The sequence below is a fragment of the Phyllostomus discolor genome, chromosome 4, assembly GCF_004126475.2.
Source record: "Phyllostomus discolor isolate MPI-MPIP mPhyDis1 chromosome 4, mPhyDis1.pri.v3, whole genome shotgun sequence".
NCBI classification, from domain to species: domain Eukaryota; kingdom Metazoa; phylum Chordata; class Mammalia; order Chiroptera; family Phyllostomidae; genus Phyllostomus; species Phyllostomus discolor.
This window is the reverse complement of record NC_040906.2, coordinates 145,078,483-145,092,160: the sequence shown is the minus strand read 5'-3', so window position 1 is coordinate 145,092,160 and position 13,678 is coordinate 145,078,483.

Below are 13,678 nucleotides of genomic sequence, written 5' to 3'. Positions count from 1 at the left end.
TCATGAGGCTTAGCTCTTCATGGGGCACTATAAAGAGCTCTGGGGACTAATGGAGAGTCTGGATGAGAGTAATAGTCCATGAAATGTGCCTTTTTGGGAGCTTTCAGAGGCAGAACTCCCCACAGGTAGCCCCATATAGACAGACACTGGTCATTTGCTTGTTTTGCAGCAAAGGACAGAAGTAGATGTATTTCATTTTCTGCTGAGGGAAGCAAAAATTCTCCCTGAGCTTATGGACACTTGTATTCTTTCTTCAAAACCATTGCAAAAATCTTTAGGACTTAACTAGAATGCACCTTGAAATTTTATTGCCCTATAATCCTGTTTGCTGCAGCACATTAAAATTTCCTTGAATGTTTCTTATGTAACCACTTCTGGTTAAATGTCATCTTGAAATTATTACAGTTTAGTCTTTGCTGCTTTTTCCAGAGCTGGATAAGTCCCTTTCTCACATGCTTCAAATGCACCAATCGCACCATAGACTTTACCCATCCTAATTTGTATAAAACCAATTGTGTCAGCCTGTGTATTTATTTAGTCAGGGTAGAGACCTTATTTAAAGAACATTTATAACTGTTCTGATTATTTATGCACTCCCCTGGACTACATGGGTGAAATCTGCAGCTGTTGCCATCATCAAAACATTTATTAAATACTTTTCTCATGCCCTTAGTTTGATACTCTGTGAATATCTACAAATATTTATTCAAAACTGGCTTCTTTTCACTAGCAGATTTAATTGAAAAATGACACAGGGATATAAACAAACAAATAAAGCACAAAGCGGCAGTGAAATTAAGAAATCTGCCAAAATATGAATGTTTGAGCTCATTCCCACTTAGGACCATCTCCTGCTTTTTCTATCTCCTTGGAAAGCAGTTATTCCAAGTTTTTGCTTATCTTGCTCCCTCACTTTACTATCATTATCATTATTATTATTTGTTGTTTAAATGTTATTTTTTCAGAGAGATGTTTACCTAAAATAGTTTTCCTCCAACATTTTTACCAAGTTACTGCATGAACCTTTATCCTGATTTTATATACTGTGTGTATATGTGTCTATATATATGTGTATATACATATATACACACACACACATACATTACACTTGTCACTACCTGAAATTGTATTTTAAGTTTATTTATTTGTTATTTATTTGTCATCACAGGATAAAATTCCATAAGGATAAGAAGTTGGTCTGATCTCCTTTTGTGTTCTTAGTGTCTGAGATAGTACCTGCTACATAGGAGGTACTTGTTAAATTTAGGTGAGTGATTGAATGAATTCCATTTGGTTCAAGTGAGAGGTGAGTTAAACTATTTATTTGGGGAAAATGTTATTTACAATACCCTAGTGCTGGGATCAACCTAAATGCCCATCAGTGAATGAGTGAATCAAAAAACTGGTACATTTTCAAATGGAATACTATGCAGCAGAAAGAAAGAAGGAACTCTTACCCTTCACAACAGCATGGATGGAACTAGAGAGTATTACACTAAGTGAAATAAGCCAAGGGGTGAAAGACATACACCATATGATCTCACCTAATCAACAAAGCAAACAAGCAAGCACAATAGAAACAGAGACATGGAAATAAAGAACAATCTGACAGTGACCAGAGGGGAACTGCGAGAGGGATAATAGGGTAAAGAAGGGGAAAAGTCAAGAAATATATATAAAGGTCTCATGGACAAGGACAGTGGGGGGAGTTTGAATGTGGGAGGGTTTGGGTGGGGCAGGGGAGAGTAATGAGGGGAAAATAGGGACAACTGTAATTGAAGAATGATACACTTTTTGAAAAAGAAGATGTAAAAAGAGTGAAGAGTGATCAGGAACACTTAAAAATAAGAAGGATTTCAGAGATTGCCTGCTCATTGAAGGAGCACAGAGGAGAGCCCAGGTGGGTTCCAGTGTTAAAACGATTTAGGAGCACAAACAATAGCAGAGAGATAGCCTCAGCTGGGGATGTTTAGGGCAGCAGTATTCAAGCCCTTTTGGTTCCTGAGCTTGAGCTGAGAACAGTGGGACAGCTTATAACAGCATTTGAGTGGCATGGTGCTCAGGGACAAGTGTCTTAGGAAGTGAATCTAGTGCCCACAGGTCTATTCACTTTGTTCCAAACCAAACCTGGCAGCCTTGTAAAGTGAGGAATACAGTGGTCATGGACAGTGACTACACCCTTTTTGCCACCACCTGCTAAATCTCTCACAACTAGGGAGAAGTTTTCAGGACAATGTGCACAAATACTGAGGTCTGTCTCATATTTTACGTAAGGGTAGGGAGTCATTAGGTGGGAAGTTTGCTTTGCTATTTGAAGAAGGCAAAGGTATAATGGGCAGTCTGTTCATTAGCTCTCCCTCAAATGAGACAATCAGTATTTCCATTGGCAGCCTTAGCTGGCCAAACCTCAGAGAATAAACAGTCTTTACTGTGGGGCATTACACCTGTTGACTATTTGTTGTTGATTTTACCGGAGTCTCATTTTCAGAATTCTGTCCCGTTGTCAGACTCTGTGCCTGCCATGTTATTACATAAAGTCATAGTAAGGTTTCTGAATTAGGTGCCATTTTGTAATTGCTAAGTTAGATATTTGGTGCAATAAGGATCCTTGACTTCAAAATGTCATGTAAAAATTAGTTTCAAACTTTTTATTGCCATTTATATACATTGAAACCAATTTCAATCATCTAGATTTTGACCTTAGTCCCCACCCACTTAGAGCATGATAATTTTCAAAGGAAGGGAGGTTGTGAGGGAGCTTGATCAAGAAAAGTGGAATAGTAAGATACATTTCATGAAAAGTACTGAGAATTTCATATAAAGTTCCCATTATAAAGAAAATTTGGTGCTCCTCAATCAACTTAAAGTTTTAAGAGCCATTTGAGTATATCTATAAAAGAAGGGCATATAAAGAGATACCATTTCCTTATTTCCAGAAAAAAATATTAACTGTTAATATTATTTTTACCAGAGTATGTGCATATCAAGATTTTGATCCCATAAGAAGTTTTTTTTTTTCTTTTTCTCCTGCACTGTGTGATCTTTAGAGGCTACCTAGAGGAAGGGACATGACATTTGTTGAGTTCTTACTCTGAGTCAGGATGCTTAGCACTCTACATATATCATCTTCCTTAATCACCAAACACAGTACTGGTAGACATTATAGTCCTCACTTCACTGAGTAGGAAATGGAATCTAAGAAAGATTAGCTGTCCAGCTGGAAAGGAGAGGAGGGAGAATTTTAAGGTATGTCTTAAACTTCCCATTGTTTGCTCTCTTCTTCTAACCTCCCCAAGTCCTCCACCTCTCATCCTTCACTGTAGATGCTGCTATTTCTCTCTGTTCTCTATATTTAAGAGCAGAATTACAGAGTGGCAGCCCAGCTGAGGTACTGCTAACCCTAAAAAAGATATGGATTTACAATGTGAATAGTTCCCTGTAGCAGGCCTTACATATCAATATAATGTATAATATCAGTAGTAGATGTTCAATTTGATAACATAATTATATTTTTAATTTAATAATAACAATAATCCTGATACTTAGGTTAAAATAGTATTATGATGATCTGTTTTAAGGAAAGAAAAATGAGACCTAGAGAAATGGAGCTTGCACCTAAGACATAAAGGCCTTTAGAACTCATTCAGTGATTGCATGGAGAGTTTATTTCTGTCCGAGGTACACAAGGCAGATTGGTCCTTCTACAACCCCTTTCCTATCAACCATTTATCCAAAAGGCAGGTGCATCATAGCAACACAGCAGGTAGAAAGTTCAGGAAGAGCATCGGAGCTTTTCTTGAGGGAAAGTATGAGATTGCATAAATTGCCTATTGTGAGTGGATTACCTTATGAAAAATAAGCATGATTTAAATTTTAACTTGTCAGTCAGAATTCAGTGAACTACTTCAATGCTGTCAAACCTTTTTTCTGTATGTCCTATTACAGAGAATTGGCCACTTAATCTTTAAAAAGTGATCAATTAGCCTGACTTATGTCACTGCTTACTGACAATGCATGCTGCCAGCTGGCTGCTTTTGATTTTTTTTTAATTTTAAAGAAAATATCTGAAAGGAAAGGTAAAGAGTATAATGACACATTCTAACCTCTTACAAAATTCTGAATACATTTCTATAACTTCTAAAGTGTTCATTAGTCTTCTTGTGCTGTAGGATTTTCACACCTGTTTAGTTGTGCCAACCCAAATGTGTTTCTTAGCATTTTTCTCCTAGTTTGCAACTTCTGCTTAATGATGCCATAAACCTTTCTCAACACATAATGTCACCAAAATTCTTTGTCACTTGGTAGATAATTTAGAATTATTGGGGGTATAGGTGGGTGTAAGATTAGATCTTTGGACCTGGATTCTTGTCCTGTACTAGAAGTAGCTTATGTACTTTTAAAATGATGCTTAAGGAAACACATGCATGCCCAGTTCTGACTCCTAACAGTTTTTATTTAGTGAGCATCAAATGAGACAAGAATACCTATTAGCTTTCATAAAAGTATTTCTGAAGCACAGTGCTGTTTATAACCTCTGCTTTACAGATGCTAAAAATGCCAAATCTCTGTCAGTCTAGGCTCTCTAGAAAGAAGAGCCTGAGATAGTGATTATCATCCTAATAGCTGATTTGTGAGATATAATCAGACGACGTTGGTGTAAGAAATAAGTGTGACTAATTGCAGCACAGTGTGTCATCATGCTGGCTACTGCATCACAGGGTGCCACAAAACAACACAACACAACAGTGATTCAGCAGACTTGTTCAATTAGCAGGAGAGAATTCTTCAGAAGGTTTGCAAGGAGGCACTCAACTTTGGTGTAGTACACAGAAGAAAGAAAGGGAGAGAGAGAGAGAGGGAAAGGAAGGGAGGGAGGGAGGGAGGAGGAATATGTTCACATGGTTTCTCCCTGCCTCTCTTTTTCCACTGATTAAGGTTCACTCATTTGGGAACGACCTTTTCTGCATTTACAGTTTCCTCATCTGGCTATTAAGTAGCTGTGCAGGAAAACAAGTCTTGTTTCCTACAGGATGATACTTCATTAGATTACAACATGTGGGATCTGGCAACATATGTGTGCTAACTCAGCAAGACAGAAAGAAGGTGGTCAAGGTTTTCATTCTACAATGCAATATTGTCACTGGAGGTAAGGGAGAAACCATGGAGGGATTATTTCAGCATGTCATAGAGACAGAATTGTACTTAAAGCATGAATGGGAGATTGGGGGAGGTAGGAGCCACAGAAAATGTATTGAGAAAGGAAAAGTTAGGGTTGAATATTGTTGATTGGCACTTGACATCTTTCCCCATATTTCTCTACTTTACCATATATCCCAGGGATTAGAAGACAAAGAACTCCATTTTGCAGACTCCCTTGCAGCTACGGCTCTAGCTTCAATTCAGGTTTTGCCAATAATAGGCACTTTGATGAGATGTGGCAAAGAGGCCTTTTTTATGTCACTGTGATGTCTCTGAGCAAGTTCCTGTAGATGTGTGTATTGTTACCAACAGCAATTTTTTGAACTCTAGATTGCAGTTGTGATGGTGTGATTTTTTCACTTTAATTTTATTATTGACACTCATTTCCCCCTCCATCTGCACTCCTTCCTTATGGTCCCCACAATAACCAATGTCTGTGGGTTATGCCTATATGTTCTTTGGCTAATCCCTACACCTTCTTTCATCCTGTCGCCTCTCCCCCATCCTCCCTGAAAGCTGTCAGTCTCTTCCATGTATCTATGGCTCTGTTTCTGTTTTGTCAGATTATTTTATTCATTACATTCCACATATAAGTGAAATCATATGGTATTTGTATTTATCTGACTGGCATGTTTCACTTAGCATGATAATCTCCAGGTCCATTGACTCTGTTGCAAGATAAGATTTCCTTCTTTTTTATGGCTATGTAATATTTCATTGTGTACATATACTACAACTCTTTTATCCACTCATCTACTAATGGACACTTGGGCAGTTTCCAGATCTTGGCTATTATAAATAATGCTGCTATGAACACAGGGGTACAGATATTCTTTCAAATTGGTGTTTGGGGATTCTTAGGATATATTCCCAGAAGTGGGATTACTGGGTCAAAAGGCAGTTCTATTTTTAATTTTTTTGAGGCAACTTCACACTGTTTTTGACAGTGGCTGTACCAGTTGGCATTCCCACCAACATTGCACTGGGGTTTCCTTTTCTCCATATCCTCATCAACACTTTTTAAAAAAATGTTTTATTTATTTATTTTTAGAGAGAGGGGAAGGGAGGGAGAAAGAGAGAGAGAGAGATCAATGTGTGGTTGCCTCTCATGTGACCCCCACTGGGGACCTGGCCCACAACCCAGGCATGTGCCCTGACTGGGAATTGAACTGGCGACCCTTTGGTTTGCAGCCTGTGCTCAATCTACTGAACTATACCAGCCAGGGCTCCCAGCACTTTTAGATTGCTAATTTATTGATGGTAGCCATTCTGACAGGTGTGAGGTGTAATCTCATTGTGGTTTTAATGTACATCTCTGATGATTAGTGATGTTGAGCCTTTTCTTCATATGTCTAAAGGCCATCTGTGTTTCCTCTTTAGAGAAGTCTGTATTCAGGTCCTTTGCTCATTTTTAACTTGGATTGTTTGTCTTCCTGGTGTTAAGTTGTATAAGTTCTTTATAAATTTTGGATATTACACCTTTTCAGATATATTAGTAAATAAATCTCACATTCCATGGGTTGTCTTTTTATTTTGTTGATGGTTTCCTTTGTTTTGGTATGCAAAAACTTATTAGTTTGATGTAGTCTCATTTGTTTATTTTTTTCTTTTGTTTCTCTTGACTAGGGAGAAAAATCAGATAAAGTATTGCTACAAGCAATGTCTAATATTTTTCTGTCTATGTTTTCTTCTAGGATTTTCATGGTTTCAGATCTAACATTTAAGTCTTTAATACATTTCAAATCTATTCTTTTGTGTGATATAAGGAGGTGGTCATTTCATTTTTTTGCATGTACCTATTCAATTTTCCCAACACCATTACTAAAGACACTGTCTTTACTGCATTGTATGCTTTTGCCTTCTTTGTCAAATATTACTGACCATATAGGCCTAAGTCGATTTCTGGGCTCTCTGTTCTGTTCCATTAACCTATGTGTATGTTATTATTCCAGTACCTGACTGTTTTGATTACAATAATCTTGGGTATAGTTTGATATCCAGTATGGTGATACTTCCAACTTTGTTGTTCTTTCTCAAGATTGGTGAGTGTATTTGGGGTCCTTTTTGATTCCATATAAATGTTTGAAATATTTGTTCTAGATCTGTGAGATATGCCCTTGGTATTTTAATAGGAATTACTTTGAATGCTTTGGGTAGTGTGGATATTTTAATGATATTAATTCTTCCAATCCATGAACACAGTATATACTTCCATTTACTTGTATCTTCCTCAATTTCCTTTTTCAGTGTCCTATTTCCAACTACAGGTCTTTTACTTCCTTGGTTAAATTTATTCCTAGGTACCTTATTTTTTGTTGCAATAATAAATGGCATTTTTTTAGTTTCTCTAAATGATAGTTCATTATTGGCATATAGAAATACCACCAATTTATGAATATTTTGTGTCCTGCTGCTTTGTCAAATTTATTTGTTAGCTCTCATAGTTTTTGATGAAGTCTTTAGAGCTTTTTTTTTTTAAGATTTTATTTATTTATTTATTTTTAGAGAGGGAAGGGAGGAAGATAGAGAGAGAGAGAAAAACACCAATGTGTGGTTGCTGGGGGTCATGGCCTGCAACCCAGGCGTGTACCCTGACTGGGAATTGAACCTGCGACACTTTGGTTCGCAGCCTGTGCTCAATCCACTGAACTACACCAGCCAGGGCTTCTTTAGGGTTTTTTTATGTACAATATCATGCCATCTGCAAATAGGGACAGTTTTATTTCCTTCTTTCCAATTTGGATGCCATTTTTTTCTTTTTATTGCCTGACTCATGTGGCTAGGACTATCAGTACTATGTTGAATAAGAATGGTGAAAGCAGACATCCCTGTCTTGTTCACAATCTTAAGGGAAATGTGTTTAGTTTTTGCCCTTTGAGTGTGATGTTAGCTGTGGGTTTGTCATATGTGGCCTTTTTAGTATGGTCCATTTATCCTCACTTTGCTGAGAGTTTTTATCATAAATGGGTGCTGGACTTTATCAAATACTTTTAATGCATCTATTGATATGATCATGTAGTTTTTATCTTTCATTTTGTTTATGTGATATATCACATTTATCCACTGCTCCAACCTTGCATCCCCAGAATAAATATAACTTAATAATGGTATATGATCTTTTTAATGTATTGTTGGATATGGTTTGCTAAGATTTGGTTGAGGATTTTAGCATCTATGTTCATCAGAGATATTGGCCTATAATTTTCTTTCTTCATAATGTCATTATCTGATTGTGGAATTAGGATAATGTTGGCCACATAAAATGATCTTGGGACTTTTTTTCTCCTCTTGAATTTTTTGGAGTAGTTTGAGAAGGATATGTGTTAGTTCTTTTTTGAATGTTTCATAAAAATTCACCTGTGAAGCTATCTTGCCCAGGACTTATATTTGTTGGGAGTTACTTGATTAATGCATTAATTTCACTAGTTGTAGTCTGTTTATTCAGATTCTCTGATTATTCTAGATTCTGTTTTGAAATTTATCCATCTCCTCCTGATTGTACTATTGGTTGGCATATAGTTGTTTATAATGTATTCTTATAATCCTTTGTATTTCTGTGTTGTTCATTGTTACTTCTCTTTTATTTATGATTTTATTTTTTTAAGATTTTATTTATTTATTTATTTTTAAAAGATTTTATTTATTTATTTTTAGAGAGGGAAGGGAGAGAGAAAGAGACAGAGAGAGAGAAACATCAATGTGCAGTTGCTGGGGGCCATGGCCTGCAACCTAGGCATGTGCCCTAACTGGGAATTGAACCTGCAACCCTTTGGTTTGCAGCCTGTGCTCAATCCATTGAGCTACGCCAGCCAGGGCTATTTATGATTTTATTTATTTGGGTCTTTCTTTTTTTTCTTGATGAGTCTGGTTAAGAGTTTGTCAATCTTTACCTTTTCAAAGGACCAGCTCTTGGTTTCATTCATCTTTTGTATGGTTTTTTTAGAGTACTTTATTTCTGCTCTGATTTTTATTACTTTTTTCTACTCATTTTTGGCTTTGCTGTTTTCTACTCACTTTTGTTGTTCTTTTTCCATTTTCTTTAAGTGTAAAGTTAGATTGTTTATTTGAGATTTTTCTAATTTTGTTTTGAGATAGGCTTGTAATGCTATGAATTTCCCTCTTAGGAGTGCTTTCACACTGTGTCCCATAGATTTTTTTGTTTTTTGTGTTCTCATTTTCATTTGTTTGAAGTTATCTTTTGATTTCTTTCTTGATCCCATTTATTGTTTAATAACATGTTATTTACCTCCATGATTTTGTGTCTTTTTTAGTTTTTCTCTTGTGGTTGACTTCTAGTTTCATATCATTGTGGTAAGATAAGATGCTTAAATTTAAGAGTCTTCTTAAATTTATTGAGACTTGTTTTGTGTTCTAACATGTGGTTTATTCTAGAAAATGTTCCATGTGGGCCTGAAAAGAATGTATATTCTGCTAGTTTGGGGTGAAATGCTCTGAAGATATCAATTAAATCCATCTGATACAGTGTGTCATTTAAGGCTATCATTTTTTTTGTTGATTTTCCACCTAGAAGATCTATTTTTTTTTATTTCATTGGGGTGTTACAATCCCTTATTATGACTGTATACCTGCCAATATCTCCTTTTATGTGCATAAAGTTTTGCTTTACATATTTAAGTGCTCCTGTGTTGGGCATATAAATGTTTGCTAGAGTTATATCCTCTTGTTGGATTGCTGCTTTTATGATTATGTCATGTCCTTCTTAGTCTCTAACTATAGTCTTTGTTTTAAATTACATTTTCTCAGATATAAGTATTGCCACCCCAGCTTTTTTCATTTCCACTTGCATGAAATATCTTTTTCCATCCATTTACTTTTAGTATATGTGTAACTTTCATCCTGAGATAGGTTTCTTGTGCACTGTATATATATGGGCCTTGGGCCTTGCTTTCTTATCCATTCAGCTACTGTATGCTTTTTGACTGGCGCATTTAAGCCTTTTACTTTTAAAGTGGTTACTGATAGGTACATATTTATTGTCACTTTAATTTTTGAGCTCTTTCTCTGTTTTTTTTTTGTTGTTGTTTGTCATTGTTGTCTTTTCTCCTTCTTCTCTTCTTCTCCTCCTTCTCCCTCTCCTTTACTTCTTCCCCTCCCCCACCTCCTCCTCCTCCATTTTTTCCCTTTCTTTCTCTTCTTCCTTCTTCTTTTCTTCTTTTCCTCCTCCTTCTTCCAGATTCTTTAACATTTCTTGTAATATGGGTCTGGTGGTAACAAACTCCTTTAGTTTTTTTTTTTATGTCTGGGAAGGTCTTTATTTCTCCTTCACTTTTAAATGATAACGTTGCTGGGTAACGCTAGTAGTCTTGGCTAAAGGTCTTTTCTTTTTATCACTTTGAATATTTCACCAATCACTTCTGGCCTGAAATGTTTCTATGGAGAAATCATCTAACAGTCTTCTGGGAGCTACCTTGTGGGTAACTGACTTTCTTTTGTGGCTTATAAGATTCTTTCTTTATCTTTAACCTTTGGCATTATGATGGGTCTTGGTGTTGTCCTGTTGGGGTCCATCTTCTTTGGGACTCTCTGTGCTTCATGGACTTGGGTGTCTTTTGTTCTTCACCAGGTTAGGGAAGGTTTTCAGTCATCATTTCTGCAAATAGTTTCTTAATACCTTGCTCTCTCTCTTCTTGTGGTACCCCTTCTTGTGGATGTTGTTATACTTTATGTGGTCCCAAAGTTCCCTTAAACTGTCCTCATTCTTTTTAATTCTTTTTTGTGCTTTGATTAGGTCTTGTATTTTTACCTTGTCTTCCAAATCACAGATTCAGTACTGTGCTTCATCCAACCTACTTTTTATTCCTTCCAGTGTATTCTTTTTTTAATCCTCACCTGAGGATATGTTCATTGATTTTAGAGAAAGAGGGAGAGAGGAAAAGAGAGAGAGACATTGATTGACTGTCTCCTCTATACTCCTCAACCAGGTATCAAACCCACAATGTAGGTATGTGCCCTGACCAGGAATCAAACCCACAACCTTTTGGCATATGAGATGATAATCCAACCAAATGAGCCACCGAGCTATGGTTCCTTTCAGTGTATTCTTGATGTCAGATATGGTATTCTTCTTTTCTGGTTTTTTTTTCATGGTTTCTATGTTCTTTTTCATGCTGCTGTTGTTCTCAATAATTTCCTTGAGCATCCTTATAACCATTACTTTGAACTCTGTATCTGATAAATTGCTTGCCTCCATTTCCATTAGTTCTTGTTCTGGAGATTCCTTCTGTTTCTTTCATTTGGGCCTGTTTCTTTGTCTCTCCATTCTGGCTGCCTCTTTGTGTTTGTTTCTATGTATCAGATAGATCTGCTATTAGATTAGATAGTGTTCATGGGTTGGCCTTATGTAGGAAGTGTCTTGTGGGACCCAAGAGTGCAGTCTCCTTGATCTCCTGAGCTGGGTACTCTAGGAATGTCCCTTGTGTGCATTATTTGAGCCCTAGTGTTGTAAGGGAGTGTTGATTGCTGTTGGCCTATTTGTGTGTGGGATCGACCCTCAGGCTGATTAACTATTAGGCTGAACCCCAACCACGGTGTGTGAGCTGCTGTGAAGGTGAAGTCTCAATGTGGCTTCTTCTGTAAATCATTGGCTATAAGACACCTCTCTGCTAGTCTTAATTGTTTATTAAGGGTGATTATTTTTTAATTTAGTTGTGTTTCCAGTTTGGGCCTGGAAGGAGATAAAAGTTCTACTTATTCCACTTCCATCTTGAGTGCTCACATTTACTTACTTAATGTTTTTCTGAATTCAGCTTCAGAAATGATCCAAAGTGGATATTTGTTTCCTGCTCCTGCGTGCCCCAGTAAAGCACAGTGGGAACATCACTTACACATTTCCCGCTTCTCCTGAAAACACCTATGAGTGCATCTCTTCAGCCAGCACCCCTCCTCTCCTTAGCAGAGGCCACCATGTGATGGTTTGATTTTAAAACCAAAAGTCCTTCTGATGTCACCTCCTTCAGCCCTTTAAAAGAGTTTTTAAATAACCTCTTTCTGCATTTAACTCTTTTATGATTGAAATCTCTGGAGCAGTTTCTATTTCCTATTATGCAATCAAACAGAAGCACTGAAAACCAAGTAGGCTTTGTGGGAGCCTGATGCACTGAGCTTCATGTTCTGATGCTCATCTCTATCTAACATCAGCCCAAGAATGGGAAGAGTCAGCAAGTTTGGATGGTTGAAAGAGTACAGAATATGTGATCAAGATTTTAGATTTAATTTCTAGACCTACTATGCACAATTTAATTAACTTAGACAAGGTACTTAACCTCTTGGATTTTTTTTTGTTTCCTCAACATAAAAATGTACTAATGCCAAATAACTCTAACTTGGATCATTGGTATACAAATTTAATGGGATAATGGACATAAAAGTTCTTTTAACAACTTTAATCATATGTTTTAAATCTGAAAACTTTAAAGCACCAGTACTTTAAGTTGTACACTGTTACCTAGATTGGGATGAATCTGCCCAAACAGCTTCAGAGGCAAGAGCAGTTTGCTCACCATTGCAGTCCTGGTTCTTATTACAAAGCTTGACATATAGTAGGTGCTTGATTAATGTTTATAGAATTAATAAATGAAAGGTACCTAGCAGCTCCTATCCAGACTATGAGCTACAGTTGGGAAAATAAAAGTAGACCAACGTTTGGTTTCACTCATGACTGGCAAACACTTGGCTCTGTAGTATATGCAGACAGCACTTAAGGGATTCATTGGTCAGCTCCTATCTCTTTTTGGTTGGTGACCTAATCAAGTATTTAGAAGTTTTCAGTTCATTTCTTCAAAACATATTTGAAGCATTCCACAATATGTCGTCTTCTGACCAAATCTTATTGATGTAATGGACATTCGATTGTTAGGAACCCATGGAGCATATATGAACATATACATCTCTCTTTCTCACTTGTCTATGTCATAAAGTAGTACTGTGCTGAGAGTCTCAATTTTCCATGTATCAGGAACTCCCATAGAGCTGTTATCGAACCTGCTTTCCTTGCTCATTTATATTTCTAACAAGGTCTATGGATGATTTTGAGGCATAGAGGAATTTAGGAACTACTGGTATGGTGGTTTTAAACACTTTGTCTAGTGAAAAAACATTTTTACATCATTACATATGTATTGTTCTTTGAAACTTTCACAAAATGATTTTGAAACTTATTACTATAAATAAAGACTATTTTTCTATTCTACTCCATCCTCTTCTATTTAATTTTTGTAAAATATTGGTCAACATGTTTGGCCAAATGTTTGATCAGCTAAATAGCTTCCACAAATCACATGTGTTAGCACCTGTAGTTTAAAAAATATTGGTGCAAAACATGTTAAAATATATTAAGAACTAGGCACCTAATAAGTTTCTACCTTACATTTATTTAACAAATAATATATTATATGTATTTTTAATTTGCACTACACAAGAGCATTAAGATGAGTGTGATGACTCCAACTGTACATAAAAG